Raw genomic sequence first — 16,289 nt, 5'->3', positions numbered from 1 at the left:
GTCCCACTCCCGCATCCTTTTCAATAGCCCTGCAGATTTTTTCTCTTCAGCTGCTTAATCAGTTTCCTTTTGAAAGCCTCAATTGTATCTGCCTTCACTGCACTTTCAGGTAGTGCATTCCAGATCCTAACCACTCACTGGGTAAAAAAGTTGTTCCTCCTGTTGGTTCTTTTACTAACTACCTTAAATTGGTGTACACTGGTTCTCGACTCTTCCGCTAATGGGTACAGTTTTTCTCAATCTACTCTGTCTAGACCCCTCATGATTTTGAACACTTCTATCAAATCTCTCAACCTTCTCTTTAAGGAGAACAACCCCAGCTTCTTCAGTCTATCCATGCAACTGAAGTCCCTCATCCTTGGAACCATTCTTGTAAACCTTTTCTGCACCCTCTCTAAAGTCTTCACATCCTTCCTAAAGTGCGGTGCCCAGAATTGGACACAGTACTGCAGTTGAGGCCAAACCAGGTTCTTCATAACATCATTGCTTTTGTATTCTATGCCTCCATTTATAAAGGCCAGGATCATGTATGGTTTTTTAACCACATTTAATCTACAATGTTGCTTGGGTAGAAATCATCCATTGATGTTCACTTGATAAATTTCAGGGTGGCTGTCACCAGTCCACTACATAGAGCATACTGCCCATTGAAGTGTTGCCATATCACGTAAGGCTGCCACACTGAAGAAAATTATTCCAATGAGCTTCATTGTGAATTTATTGTAAAATATATCTGCCGTTAATCTCCATCTGGATTCTCGTGATTGTTGTAACATCTGACAGGTGTGGTGCAGAGGATTGGAGGACTGCTAACGTTGTACCTTCGTTTAAAAAAGGAGCGAGGGATAGACCGAATAATTAAAGGCTAGTCAGTCTAACCTCAGTAGTGGGCAAATTATTGGAATCAATTCTGAGAGATAGGATAAACTGTCATTTAGAAGGGCATGGATTAATGAAGGATAGTCAGCATGGATTTGTTAAGGGAAGTTCTTGTCTGACTAGCATGATTGAATTTTTTGAAGAAGTAACAAGGAAGACCAATGAGGGTAGTGCAGTTGATGTGGTCTACATGGATTTTAGCAAGGCTTTTGACGAAGTCCCACATGGCAGACTGGTTTAAAAAATAAAGCCCAGGGGAATGTAGCAAGGTGGATACAAAATTGGCTCATTGGCAGGAAACAAAGGGTAATTGTTGACGGGTGTTTTTGCAACTGGAAGTTGCAGGCTTCAGTACAAGGTACCCTGCTTTTAGTGGATAATGTTAAAGATTTGGATATAGATGTAGGGGGTAGGATCAAGAAGTTTGCAGACGACACAAAAATTGACCGTGTGGTTGATAGTGTACCGATTGCTCAGATGGGCAGAAAATTGGCAAATGGAATTCAACCCAGAGAAGTGTGAGGTGATGCATTTGGGGAGGGCAAACAATGCAAAGGAATACACGATTAATGGGAGAATACTGAGAGGTGTAGAGGAAGTGAGGTACCTTGGAGTGCATGTCCACAGATCCCTGAAGGTAGCAGGACATGTTGATAAGGTGGTTAAGAAGGCATATGGAATTCTATCCTTTATTAGCCGAGGTATAGAATATAAGAGCAGGAAAGTTATGCTGGAACTGTATAACTCATTGGTTAGGCCACAACTTGAGTACTGTGTGCGGTTCTGGTTACCTCATTACAGAAAGGATGTAATTGCACTAGAGAGGGTACTGAGGAGATCTATGAAGATATTGCCAGGACTGGAAAAATGCAGCTATGAGGAAAGATTGGATAGGCTGGGGTTGTTCTCCTTGGAACAGAGAAGGCTGAGGTTTTGTGAAGGGTCACTGACCTGAAACGTTATCTCCTCTTCTCTCTTCACGGATGCTGCCAGACCTGCTGAGTATTTCCAGCATTTCTTGTTCTTATTTCAGATTTCCAGCATTTTGCTTTTATTATATAAGGCTGAGGAGAGGTTTGATTGAAATGTACAAAATTGTGAAGAGCCTGGATAGAGTGAATGTGAAGGGCCTATTTACCTAAGAAGAGAAGTTAGTGATGAGGGGGCATAGATTTAAAGTGATGGTAGAAAGATTAGAGGGGAGATGAGGAAAATTGTTTTCACCCAGAGGGTGGCAGGGGTCTGGAACTCACTGTCTGAAAGGGTAGTACAGGCAGAAACCCTCAACTCATTTAAAAGGAGTCTGGATATGTACCTCAAGTGCCGTAACCTGCCGGGCTACGGACCAAATGTTGGAAGGTGGGCTTAGGCTGGGTAGGTCGTTTTTTGGCCAGCACAGACTCGATGGGCCGTGGCCACTTTCTGTGCTGTAAACTTTCTATGATTCTATGACATTGGTGGTGTAGTAATATCACTGGACTAGAAATTTAGAGACCCAGGCTCATCCCATGGGGACATGGGTTCAAATCTCATCATGTCAGCTGGTGTAATTTAAATTCAATTAATTAATAAATTCAGTTAATTGATAAAAAATCTGGAAATGAAAGCTAGTCTTAGTTTCATGGCATCATTACTATCATCGATTGTCATAAAACCCCATCTGGTTCACTAATGTCCTTTAGGGAAGGAACTCTGCCATCCTGACCTGGTCTGGCCTACATGTGACTCCAGACCCACAGCAATGTGGTTGACTCTTAACTGCCTTCTGAAATGGCCTAGCAAGGCACTCAGTTGTCAAGAGCAATTAGGGATGGGCAATATATACTGGCGTTGTCAGCAATGCCCACATGCCGTGAAAAAAAAAATTGGAAAATCCATGGAAACTTTGAAGAAATGGCGTTTGCATCATTTTACTGGGGTTTCCATGGTATCTCTTCACCGTCTGTCCTGCTTAAAGGACTGTCACTGTATGGCCCTTATTACTAAGATCCACTTTGATCTGTCTCACTACTCCCTCTGGCACTTGCTCCTCCTTCAAGCTTCTGTTGTAAAATGCTCATTGGTTACTCCCCCTCTTTGAAATCCAAATTGAGTTTCTCAATTCCTTCCTCAAACTCAACAGTGAATGATTTCTCATCATCAGTGATTTTAACATCGACTCACATCTCCTTTGCCTCCTTCTTAATTTGCTGCCTTCCTTTCCTCCCTAAACTTCTCCTATAAGACCCTCCCGCCACATGACCACCTCTTCGATCTCATTGGTGAGGCTATCTCTGACCATTTCCTCATATCCTTCAACACCCCAGCTGCTTACAAATGCGCTCTCAAGCTATCAATTGCCTGGCCTTTGACCCTTCAATTGCCACAATATCTGTGCAGCTGTTGAGTTGTTCAACAGCTTGCTCATCTCCACTTGATGCCTTTGTCCCCGGCAGAACCTTCACTGTTTCCTATTCTGATCGTTTTCTGGTATGGCCTCCATCTTTGCACTTTAAAACTCAAAGGCACAGCCTTGATAATATCTGGTGCACCATTGGCTTAGCTATCTTTGATACTTCAGTCCTTGCAAACTACTGTGCATCTTCACCCTCCCTTTATACTCCAAAGTCATTGTTGTCACCTCCCAAATCCATGCCTATCGCTCCTACAACTTTCTGCTTAAATTTCTGAGATCAAGTTTTCAAACGCCCCACAGCCCAGTACCAAAATGTCTTTAACAAAAGTCACGGACAACATTCTTTGTTACCGTGGTACATTGCACCTCCTTGAGCCTTCTGCAGATTTTGACATGGTTGACCATCCCATCCTCTAATGTCTGTCTTCCATTTTCAAGCTGAGGCTTGCTGAATATAATGACTGATGTGCCTGCCTCATACATCAGATTTCCACGTGACATTGCCATCTCTTGGATCATACCCAAAGCATCTCTCGCAATGGCTTGTCTTCCCACCTCCATACCTTCACCTCTTGAGTTTCTCAAGCTTACATCTTTGGCCCTTTCTCTTCCTTCTGCATGCTGCGTCTTGGGGATATCATCAACAGAAATGAGTCAGATTTCACATGGATGCTGATGGCACCAAGTTATACTTTCCACCACCTCTCCACTGTCTCTGTGTTGTCAGTTGGTTTGTCAGATATCCATTATTGTATGAGCTGTCCTTTTCTCCAGCTAAACATTGAGAAGATTGAAGCCATCATCTTTTCCTGCTACCGAAAACTGCACTCTGAGGTAATAGAGTTAAGTAAAACATTTAAGTTAACTCCCTATAAAATAAAGCCATGCCAACACAATGGAAGCAGCTGATTGGTGAGTAGCTGGTTCTTTATTTAAGTCTAAAGTTTATTTCTGTTCAGTCACTTAATAGTCTAATAAACAGAGGTATGACAGGGCATCTCAGTCCCATGGAGTGCACTTCCTGTTCAATGTGGAAACTCCAGGATGTTTCTGGTGTCCTGTACAACCATATATGCAGAAAGTGTCATCAGTTGGAAGAGCTTGCTCCAGCAGCTGGTGACACTGCAGTGCATCCACGAAGTCGAGAGTTTTGTGAATAGCACACTTCTGGATGTGGTCACCTGCAGCTTAAGGTTTTGCAGGCAGACAGGGAATGGGTGACCACCAGGCAGTCAAGGAAGACCAGGCAGGTAGTGCAGGAGTCCTCTGAGTGCAAGCCTCTGTCCAATTGGTATTCAATACTGGTGGGAGTGATGGTTCCTCTGTGAAGTGCAGCCAGAGCTAAGTTCACAGCACCACAGCTGGCGTAGAGGTAGATAGGAGGAAGATTGAGAAAGCAATAGTGATGGGAGATCCTATAGTTAAGGGAACAAACAAGTGTTTTTGCGACCACAGACGTGAATTCAGGATGGCGTGTTGTCTCTCTGGTGCCAGGGTCAGGGATGTTACTGAGTGGCTGCAGAGCACTCTGAGGTGCATAAGAACATACGAATTAGGAGCAGGAGTAGGCCACCCAACCCCTTGAGTCTGCTTCGCCATTCGGCAAGATTATGGCTGATCTGATTGTAACCTCGACTCCACATTCCCACCTACCCCCGATCCCTTTCACCCCTTTCTTATCAAGAATCTATCTACCTCTGCCTTAAAAATATTCAAAGACTCTGCTTCCACCACCTTTTGAGGAAGAGAGTTCCAAAGACTTTCTTTCCTTTGAGACAAAAAATTTCTCCTCGTCTGTCTAAAGTGGGCGACCTCTTATTATTAAACAGTAACCCCTAGTTCTAGATTCTCCCACAAGAGGAAACATCCTTTCCACACCACCCTTTCAGGACCCCCTCAGGATCTTGTATGTTTCAATCAAGTCACCTCTTATTCTTCTAAACTGCAGCGGATACAAGCCTAGCCTGTCCAACCTTTCCTCATAAGACAACCTGCCCATTCCAGGTATTAGTCTGGTAAACCTTCTCTGAACTGCTTCCAAAGCATTTACATCCTTCCTTAAATAAGGAGACCAATACTGTACACAGTACTCCAGATATGGTCTCACCAATGCCCTGTATAACTGAAGCATAACCTCCCTACTTTTGTATTCAGTTTCCCTCACAATAGACTGTAACATTCTATTCGCTTTCCTAATTACTTGCTTTACCTGCATACTAACCTTTTGTGATTCATGCACTAGGACACCCAAATCCCTCTGCACTTCAGAGCTCTGCATTCTCTCACCATTTAGATAATATGCTTTTTTATTCTTCCTGTCAACATGGACAATTTCACATTTTCCCACATTATACTCTATTTGCCAGGTCTTTGCCCACTCACTTAACCTATGTCCCTTTATGTCCTCTTCACAACTTACTTTCCTACCTATCTTTGTGTCATCAGCAAATTTAGCAACCATACCTTCGGTCCCTTCATCCAAGTCATTTATATAAATTGTAAAAAGTTGAGGCCCCAGCACTGATCTCTGTGGCACACCACTCGTTACACGTTGCCAACCAGAAAATAACCCATTTATGTCTACTCTCTGTTTCCTGTTAGCTAGCCAATCTTCTATCCATGCCAATATGTTACCCCCTATACCGTGAGCTTTTATTTTCCGCAGTAACTTTTGATGTGGCACCTTATCAAACGCCTTCTGGAAATCTAAATGCAATACATCCACTGGTTCCCCTTTATCCACAGCACATGTTACTTCTTCAAAGAGCTCCAATAAATTGGGTAAACATGTTTTCCCTTTCACAAAACCATGTTGACTCTGCCTGATTACCTTGAATTTTTTGAAGTGCCCTGCTATAACGTCTTTCATCATAGTTACTAACTTATTCCCTAAGACTGCTGTTAAGTTAACTGGCCTGTAGTTTCCTGCTTTCCGTCTCCCTTTTTGGCCATTTTCCAATCGAATGGAACCTTCCCCGAATCTAGGGAAATTTGGAAAATTAAAACCAACGCATCAACTATCTCACAAGCCACTTCTTTTAAGACCCTAGGATGAAGTCCATCAGGACCTGGGGACTTGTCAGCCCACAGCTCCAACAATTTGCTCAGTACCACTTCTCTGGTGATTGTAATTTTCTTGAGTTCCTCCCTCCCTTCCATTTCCTGATTTACAGCTTTTTCTGGATGTTACTTGTATCCTCTGTAGTGAAGACTGATGCAAAATACCTGTTCAATTCATCTGCCATTTCCTTATTTTCTCTTATTAATTCCCCAGACTCACTTTCAATAGGACCAACACTCACATTGTTAACTCTTTTTCTTTTTTAAATATCTACAGAAACTCATATTTTTAGCTAGCTTTCTCTCGTACTCTAATTTTTCCATCCTTATTCATCTTTAGTAATTTTTTGCAGTTTTTTATATTCTGTCCAATCTTCTGACCTGCCACCCATCTTTGCGCAATTATATGCTTTTTCTTTAAGTTTGATATTATCTTTAAGTTTTTTAGTTAACCATGGATGGTGGGTCCTCCCCCTGGAATTTTTCTTTCTCATTGCAATGTATCTATTCTGTATTCTGAAAAATCCCCTTAAATGTCTGCCACTGCATCTCTATTGACCTATCCCTTAACCTAATTTGCTAGTTCACTTTAGCAAGCTCTGCTTTCATGCCCTAATAATTGTCCTTATTTAAATTTAAAATACTGTTCTTAGACCCACTCTTCTCTCCCTCAAGCTGAATGTAAAATTCAATCATATTATGATCGCAAGGGGGTGGGTGAACAGCCAGCAGTCGTGGTCCATATTGGTATCAATGACATAGATAAAAAGAGGATTGAAGTCCTGGAGGTAAACTTTAGGGAGCTAGAAAAGCAATTAAGAAACAGGAGTACAAAGGCAGTGATCTCCAGATTACTCCAGTGCCACATGCTAGTGAGTAGAAAAATAGGAGGATTGAGCAAATGAATGCATGGCTGGAGAGATGGTGCAGGAGGATAAGCTTTTGATTGCTGGGATATTGGGACTGGTTCTGGGGGAGATGGGCCTGTACAAGCCAGTCAGGTTGCTCCTGAACAGAACTGGGACCTATGCCTTGTGAGGTGCTTTGCTAGTGATATTGGGAAGGTTTTTAACAAAATTGGCAGGGGAGTGGGAAGCAGGAGGTAGCATTAGAGAGAAAAAACAAGGTGCACAGAATTGGGACAGACTTATGCACTAGAGTAAGTAATATTAATAGGTGGGATCAAAGTAATAGAGAATGCAATAAGACCTAAATTAGGTTTACAGTGCATGTCTGTGAACACACAGAATGTGGTCAGTAAGTTTGGTGAGCTGCAAGCCCATGTAGCCATGTGGAAATATAATGTTGTGGTGATAACGGATACCTGGCTCAGAAAAGGGCAGCACTGGGTACTAAATATTCCTGGATGCAAAGTGTTCAGGAATGATAGGGAGGAAGGAAAGAAGGAGTGGTGGCAGTATTTATTAAGGATAATATTACAGTGCTGAAGAGAGAGGATGTCCTAGAGAGGTTGAAGTGATATATGACTTGAACCCCTTATAGGGACTAAACCCAATCAGGAGTACATCCCTATGAATCTCCTTTAAATAAGTTCAAACCAGACAAATTCTTATAGACACTTATTTGGGTCCAAAGAATTGAACTAGTTTTCCCTCAAAAAAAGGAAACTAACAGAGAATATTACCATATTTCAGATAGCCTATTTTTAATAATTATGGCTAAATCATAAATATCCCAGATATTATAAGGGTCAGGGAAACGCTGTTTAATACATATCTCTCCACTTAGAGACACAGAGAGGGGGTTCTCGTAGTTGTATACAGAATGCTACATGAGACAATTTGTTAAATTCTTTAATAAATATATAAAAGTTAACATGCAACACACTTTTAATTGGATAAGTATAATCACAATATCAAATATTGCTAAGAGATGTAACACATAATCTTATTTCTAATATAGAATCCAAAAGTTTAACCCTGCTAATGTTACAGCAAAATGTCTTAGAATATCCATCAAAATTTAAAGCAAACTTTTACCTTGAATTCCCCGAGTAAACCATAGGGTGAGAAGCATTGATGAGGATTCAACAGTTCTAATTTTTGCTTCAGAAACTCTCATGTTTATACTGTTTCTGAGGTATCATCTGACTTTTTAGCATACAAGTGTTACCTTTCTTCTGTGTGTGTTTTTCCTGCTTTTACAATCCATATTTGGTAGTATCATTAACTAACATCTCCATTTAATGTTTTGCTAGAATTCCCCTGCTCTTGAAGTTGTGACCATTTATCTGGTCAAATTGTTTATAATTGTGTTTACTTGAGCTCTTGTTCCTGTAAGTACTGTTCCATTTATTGTTTTATTATCTATTATTGCCTTTTCCATGGTACCTTGAAGCAACCAACACTATCAATTAAGTTTATTGCTACCTCTTACTGATGTCACAGAGGATATTTCAATGTGTGTTTGTCCTCCAAGTCCCTGCCAACAGAAACACTGAAATGGATTTCCCGACTTAAAAGGTGTTTCTGGTTCACATTCTATTGTAACAGGGATCTTGAAAGACCTTGAAATTTCTAACTCGACCTTCTTAAAAGGGAATTTCAGTGAGTCTTGAAAACTGACCATTTGTTCAACCCCTAATTCTAAAAGGTATAATATATTAACGATATCTAAATTCTACCTAATTAAGCCTATTATACCTACATTCCATCACAAGGTCAAGGACATAATCAATTTGGATAGAAGCAATAGAGGTACCATTACACTACTGGGTGTATTCTATAGGCCAACAACTAGTGGGAAAGATCTTGGCTATCACATTTACAAGGAAATTACAGAGAGGTGCAAAAACGAAAGAGAAGTTGTAATGGGGGTCTTTAATTATCCTAATATATACAGAGACAGTTATAGTGTAAAGGGAAGAGAGGGGGAAGAGTTTCTGAAGTGTATTGAGGAGCATTTTCTAGATCAGTATGTTTCCAGTCCAACAAGGAAGGAGGCATTGCTGGTTCTGGGGAATGAGGTGGGATAAATTGATCAAGTGTCAGCAACATTTAGGGGACAATGATCATAGCATCATAAAGTTTAGGTCAGCTAAGGAAAAGGACAAGGAGCAATCCAGAGTAAAAGTAATTAATTGGGGAGGGCCAATTTCAATATGCGAGAATGGATATGGCCCAGGTAAATTAGAATCAAAGATTGGCAGGCAAAACTTTCTCTGAACAATGGGCTGCCTTTAAAAGACGAGCTAGTTCAGGTACCATCAAGGTACATTCCCACAAGGAGGAAAGGTAGGACAAACAAAAACAGAGCTTCCTGGATGATAAAAGATATAGAGAGTATGATGAAGCAGAAAAAGTATCCATATGACCGATAAGCAAAATACTGTGGATGCTGGAATCTGAAATAAAAACAAAGTGCTGAAAATACTCAGCCAGTCTGGCAGCATCTGTGGAGAAAGAAACAGAGTTAACATTTCAGGTCTGTGACCTTCCATCAGACCTAACATGTTAACTCTGCTTCTCTGTCCGGAGATGCTGCCAGATCTGCTGAGTATTTCCAGCACTTACTGTTTTTATTGTGTATGATAGATGTCAGGTTGATAATACAAGTGAGAACCAAGCTCAATATAGAAAGTTCAGAGGGGAAGTGGAAAAAAAAAGAGACTGGCAGCCAACGTAAAAGGGAATCCAAAAGTCTTCTATCAGCAAATAAGTAGTAAAAAGAGGAGTAGGGCCGATTTAGGAACCAAAAAAGGGGATTTACACATGGAAGCAGAGGGCATTGCTGAGGTACTAAATGACTACTTTGCATCTTTCTTTACCAAGGAAGAAGATGCTGTGAAAGAGGAGGTAGTTGAGACATTGGAATGGGCTAAAAATTGATTGAGGGGGTTTTAGAATAGCAGGCTGTAATTAAAGTTGATAAGTCACCAGGACCGGATCAGATGCATCTGAGGATACTGAGGAAAGTAGGGGTGGAAATTATCCTTGTTCAAAAAAGGGTGTAAGGATAAAGACAGCAACTGCAGGCCAGTCAGTTTAATCTCAGTGGTGGGCACGCTTTTAGAAACGATAATCCGGGACAAAATTAACTGTCACTTGGACAAATCTGGATTAATTAAGGAAAGCCAGCACACAGATTTGTTGAGGGCAAATCATGTTTAACCAATGTATTTGAGCTTTTCAATGAATTAATAGAGTTGATGAAGGTAATGTGGTTGATGTTGTCTGCGTGGGCTTCCAAAAGCCGTTTGATAAAGTGCCACATAACAGGCACGTCAACAAAGTTGAAGCCAATGGAATAAAAGGTACAGTGGCAGCACGGATACGAGGTTAGCTGAATGACAGGAAGCAGAGAGTAGTGGTGAATGTTTGTTTTCCAGACTGGAGAACGATATATAGTGATGTTTCCCAGAGGTCGGTATTAAGACCACTGCTTTTCTTGATCTATATTAATGACATAGACTCGAGTGTGCAGGGCATAATTTCAAAATTTGCAGATGATACTAAACTTAATAGAGTTGATGAAGGTAATGTGGTATTGTGAACTGTGAGGAGGATAGTGATCTACTTCAAGACGACGTAGGCTGGTGGAATGGATGGATACTTGGCAGATGAAATTTAATGCAGAGAAGTGTGAAATGATACATTTTGTAAGAAGAACGAGGAAAGGCAATACAAAATAAAGGATACAATTCTAAGGGAAGCACAGGAGCAAAGGGACCTGGGGGTATATGTGCACAAATCTTTGAATGTGGCAGAACGGGTGGAGATCGCGCTTTATAAGTAGAGGCATAGAGTACAAAAGCAAGGAACCTATGGTGAACTTTTATAAAACACTGGTTCAGCCTCAACTGGAGTATTGTGTCCAATTCTGGGCACCACACCTTAGGAAGGTTGTGAAGGCCTTGGTGAGGTGCGGAAAAGATTTATGAGAATGATTCTGGGGATGAGAGACTTCAGTTACGTGGATTGATTGGCAAAGCTGGGGTTGTTCTTCTTAGAGGAGAAAAGGTAGAGAGGAGATTTGATCGAGGTGTTCAAAATCATGAGGTGCCTGGACAGAGCAGATGGGGAGAAACTGTTCCCATTGGCGAAAAGGTTGAGAATCAGACGACACCGATTTAAGGCGATTGGCAAAAGAACCAAAGGCAACATGAGGAAAAAATTTTTACATATTAAATGTTAGGATCTGGAATGCATTGCGTGAGAGTGGTGATGGCAGATTCAATTGTGGCTTTCAACAGGGAATTGGATAATTATCTGAAGGGAAAAAATTTGCATGACTACAGGGAAAAGGTGGAGGAGTGAGACTCGCTGAGTTGCTCTTCCAGAGAGCTGGCACGGACGTGACGAGTGAAGGGCTTCCATCTATGCTGTAGCCATTCTGTGATTGTGTGACTACTGACTCCATTGCCTTCCCTGGCCACTGTGTCATGCTGTTTACAACCTCAGCTTCCTATTTGACCCTGAGATGAGTTCTAACTCCATCACAAAAAGACTTGTCTACCTCTACCTACATAACATTGCTTGCCTCCACTCCTATCTCAACCCATAAGCTATGGAATACCCTCATTCTTAACTTTGTCATCTCCAGACTCAACTCTTCTAATGCTCTCCTTGCTGGCCTCCCATCCTCCACCTTCTGAACTTCGTGTACCTTATGCTATGCCAGATCCTGTGGTCTTCTGACTCTGGCATCTTGTGCATCTCCCCGTCTTCCACCCTCTTTTGGCAGATCTATCTTTAGCTGCTTAGATAGCAGGCCTTTGGAAATCTCTCCCCTTCCTCTCTTATGACACTCTTAAAACCTACCTCTTTAGCCTAGCTTTTAGTGAATCCTGCTAGTATCTCCTCTAGCTTTGTGTCCATCCTCTGTGTAGCACTTTGGTTTGTTCTCTGTGTTAAAGGTGCTGCAGGAATGCATGTTTTTAATATTGATGATGATTCTTTTATCTGGGATCCAACTGGCCTGTCTTGGCTTTCTCCATGATGGAATGGCTGAGGTCAGCAATTGCATGTTGCAAATTGTAGTTGTGAAGCTGTTGCTTGCCTATTTGCAGTCCAGTGTATTGGAACTTGACTAGAGTTCCAGCAGGCACTTGAATCTTTAAAGTCATTGGAGTACTAGAATCTACCTGAAGGATAATGACTGATGTTCCTGCCTCATACGTCAGCAGATTGCTATGTGAAAGGACAGTTTAACAGACTAACTGTCTACCCAATTGTCCAAATGGGAATTTTTTGTACATTAAGTATATGGAAAGCCAAGTCTTGTTAGCGCCCCATGATTGCATGTTTGCAGTTTCTCAAAAGGAGCCAAAGTTTTTTTTTCTAAAATGCTATTATTGGAAGGGGGGGAATCTACTTTCAACAGAAGATAGTTTCTCTGTCTTATTCTTTGAATCCTCAAGTCTGATCAGAGCAATTGAAGGATCATTTGAAAGGCTGTAAATGTTTTGTTGATGATCTATTAAAGTAGGTTCATTACTGTTTTGTGGATATTCATTTTTGCTTTGGGGGGAAAATTTAATTGCCAAGCCATGTTAGAATCAAGTATTATGTTTCACTTGGATCATGATGAGATGTATTCTCCCTATCCCGCAACCGCCCCCCCCCCCCCCCACAACATCCTTGATGTCACTGTGAATCCTGAACTGTGCTATTGTTGGCCTCATCAATTGCTTCCAAAGCTTTTCAACGTTTATAACTTCTATCTTATTTTGTTTCTATTTGGTAAAAGGTCGTAAATGAAGCCTTTACTTGTAAGCGTACATGCCAGTTTCTGGGGAAGTGGGGATTGGACAATTTTTACTCTTTTTGTGGTGGTTTGTCTAGCTGATCCAGCACAAGGTTAGAATGCAGTGATGTGTGCACTAATGTAGAGCTAGAATTCATTCCTAACAACAACTGCAGATTGAAAAATGAAACTTTACATAGATTTTAAATTTTATTTTTAAAGATGACCTTTCCTACAAGTAGACTTTGAATTTTTTTTACAATTACTGTTTTTGTCCCTCTCTGGAAAGACTGGGAAATTAGCTCTCTTTCAACCCTGCCTCCTTTCCTGCTGCTCCCCTCGCTGCTCACTCCCCCATGACCCTAACAAGATTCGAAGCCAGTTGCATTGATTCATATTGTAATCCTCATTCTGTAGTTCTTGACTGATTACCTTGAGGCACCAATATATTGCACTAGTTTGGCTAAATTAGTTTATTAAAACTTTGAATTTGATACTATAGAGAGGCTGAATGCACTCTTAAATGAAGTGCTCACCTACTTGTTACTGTTTCACACTGTTGCAAATGCCTTGAATTGTTTGGACCAAACATATTAGGTCTGTGTATTTGTGCTAACAAACCATGTTAAGGAGTAGTGAAAATATTATTGCTCTTGGCTTGATCTCCTTAAAGGAACTAGGTGTGCAGATATTTTCCAGTAAATACCATGGGAACATGAGAAAGTATGACTTTTTTTAAACAAAGAAAAGTCCCAGTTACCATTACATTAATATACATGTAAAAATCAGCTACCTAAGTCAGCTGCAGAATTTAAAATTTTATGGATCTAGTAATTCAGTTTTACTGTTTAAAAATGTATCATTGAAGTGGTTTAAACAAAATTATTTGATATGAAAAGAAAAAGGTCACATTTGCAAAACAGTTGATTGGTGTGTTCCAAAACTAAGCTACACGGTTACTTTTTTGGTGCTAGTTCAGTAAGTGAAAGATCTACTTGTGCTTTGTACTCACAAAAAGGTCCTATTTAGTTTGTTTTCAGTCACTGACTTGTTTCATGATAGACAACCTTTGACATCATTCCCACTAAAAGACGGTGTATTAGGAAGATGTTAAATTAGAACATTATGGATGCATAGAGCAGACATGTGGTTTTAAACATCCAAAGCACTTTGGGGAGTTGTGGGGGTGGGGTAGTATGGTGTGCAAATAAGGCTTAGGAACAGATGCCGACCCATAAAGGGAGAATTAAGTCTTAGCTGTGTTTTGAGTATGTTTTTAAAGGTGGAGAGAAAAGTAGTGTGGAAGAAGGATTTAAGGCCAGAATTCCAAGAGTAGGCCCTGAGTGGCTGGAGACACTGTCACAAATGATGGGGCTAAGGGAGCACACAACATACAAAAGGCCAAAGTTGAAGATTAAAATGCAAATTGATGATATAGAGTTGGAGCTTTTTGTAGAGATAGGGTGAGGCTGTAGAGGGATATGACAATTAGTATTTTAAATTCAATGTATTAGGGGATACAGAGCCAGTGTTGGTCAGTAAGGACGTGAGTGATTGAGAAGGACTTACTTTGGGTGTGGATATGATGACTAAGTTTTGGACAAGATGGAGCTTATGGAGGGTGGCGGATAAGAGACCAGTAAGGAGTACATTGCAGAAATTGAATCTAGAGGTGAAAGTAAAGCTTTCAGCAGCAATAGGGTGGAGGGGACTGTGTTGTTAATTTAGAAGTAAATGATCTTGATGATAGATAGGATGTGCGTTTTGAGGTTCTGCTTTGATTTTAACTGGATGACGAGATTTTGCACACTGGCACACCTTGGCAAGAGGAATTGGTGCCAAGGAAGTGGAGTGTGACCTCTGTGACGGTTTCAGTTTTCCTGATGTTCAAACAAGATTGTGTTGTAAAGTTGGTCTTATTCTGCAAACAGAAAGATATTGCATATACCTGTATATGTGAGGAAAGTAAACCTATGAGGAACCTTTTGTAAAGAAACTTACCTCTTTATAATTTTCCTGTCTTCCAGTTGCTTTGATGTGTGAGGAATGTTAAAATGAGAAAGAAAAAGGTCACTTTATATGATAGACAGTGATACATATAACATGGTAATATTTAGTTAACTTGCCATTCAGCTGTGGCTCTTTGCTGATGTGCTGCTTCATATGTCTCCATCCATTTTGAGTTGTTGACAGAGTGTTGTTTATTTATTTATTTAGAGATACAGCAATGAAACAGGCTCTTCGGCCCACCGAGTCTGTGCCAACCATCAACCACTCATTTATACTAATCCCATATTCCTACCACATCCCCACCTTCCCTACCTTCCCTATATTCCCCTACCACCTACCTATACTAGGAGCAATTTATAATGGCCAATTTACCTATCAACCTGCAAGTCTTTGGCTGTGGGAGGAAACCGGAGCACCCGGCGGAAACCCACGCAGTCACAGGGAGAACTTGCAAACTCCGCACAGGCAGTACCCAGAATTGAACCTAGGTCGCTGGAGCTGTGAGGCTGCGGTGCTAACCACTGTGCCGCCCCTCATGTTCCTTGTCCTCATCTCCTGTTTTGGAAAGTAAGGGAAACCTATAAGCTGACAGGGTAATTTCAGCATCCATACAGCAAGTGAAAGAGCTCCAATAAAAGATCGTGTTGTGTTTTTATCCATCACCAGTTTTCTTGCCCAATAATTCTCTGCTCCCCTCCTCTCATTAAAGTAACTTGCAGGCAATGGCCCAACATTTGCAGTCAAAATAATGATGAGGGGTTTGTCCTATGATGAGAGGCTGAGTCAATTGTGCCTATATTCTCTGGAGTTTAGAAGAATGAGAGGCAATCTCATTGAAACATACATGATTCTGAAGGGGCTGGATGGGGTAGATATTGAGAGATTGTTTCCGCTGGTTGGGGAATCTAAAATATGGGGGCACAGTCTTAGGATAAGGGACCAATCATTTAGGACTGAGATGAGGAGAAATTACTTCACTCAAAGGGTTGTGAATCTTTGGAATTGTCTACCCCAGAGGGTTGTGGATGATCCATTGTTGAATACATTTAAGGCTGGGATAGACAGATTTTTGGTCTCTCAGGGACTCGAGGCATATGGCGAGTGGGTGGGAAGGTGGAATTGAAGCCTAAGATCAGCCATGATATTGAATTGTGGAGCAGGCTCAATGGGCCATATGGTCCACTCCTGCTCCTATTTCTTGTGTTCTTATGAGGTTAATAGTGCTCAATGTTATTTATGT

General features: G+C 41.0%; 1 protein-coding gene across 3 annotated transcripts in view; it reads left to right on the top strand.

Annotated features, from left to right (window-relative positions):
• osbpl9 (oxysterol binding protein-like 9) overlaps positions 1-16,289 on the top strand; it is a 224,833-nt gene that overhangs the window by 153,656 nt on the left and 54,888 nt on the right. The window lies entirely within an intron of this gene.

This window comes from Heterodontus francisci, chromosome 8 (genome assembly GCF_036365525.1).
Source record: "Heterodontus francisci isolate sHetFra1 chromosome 8, sHetFra1.hap1, whole genome shotgun sequence".
Lineage (NCBI taxonomy): Eukaryota > Metazoa > Chordata > Chondrichthyes > Heterodontiformes > Heterodontidae > Heterodontus > Heterodontus francisci.
Note: the sequence above shows the minus strand (reverse complement) of the source record. Positions and strands in the feature narration are given on the sequence as shown.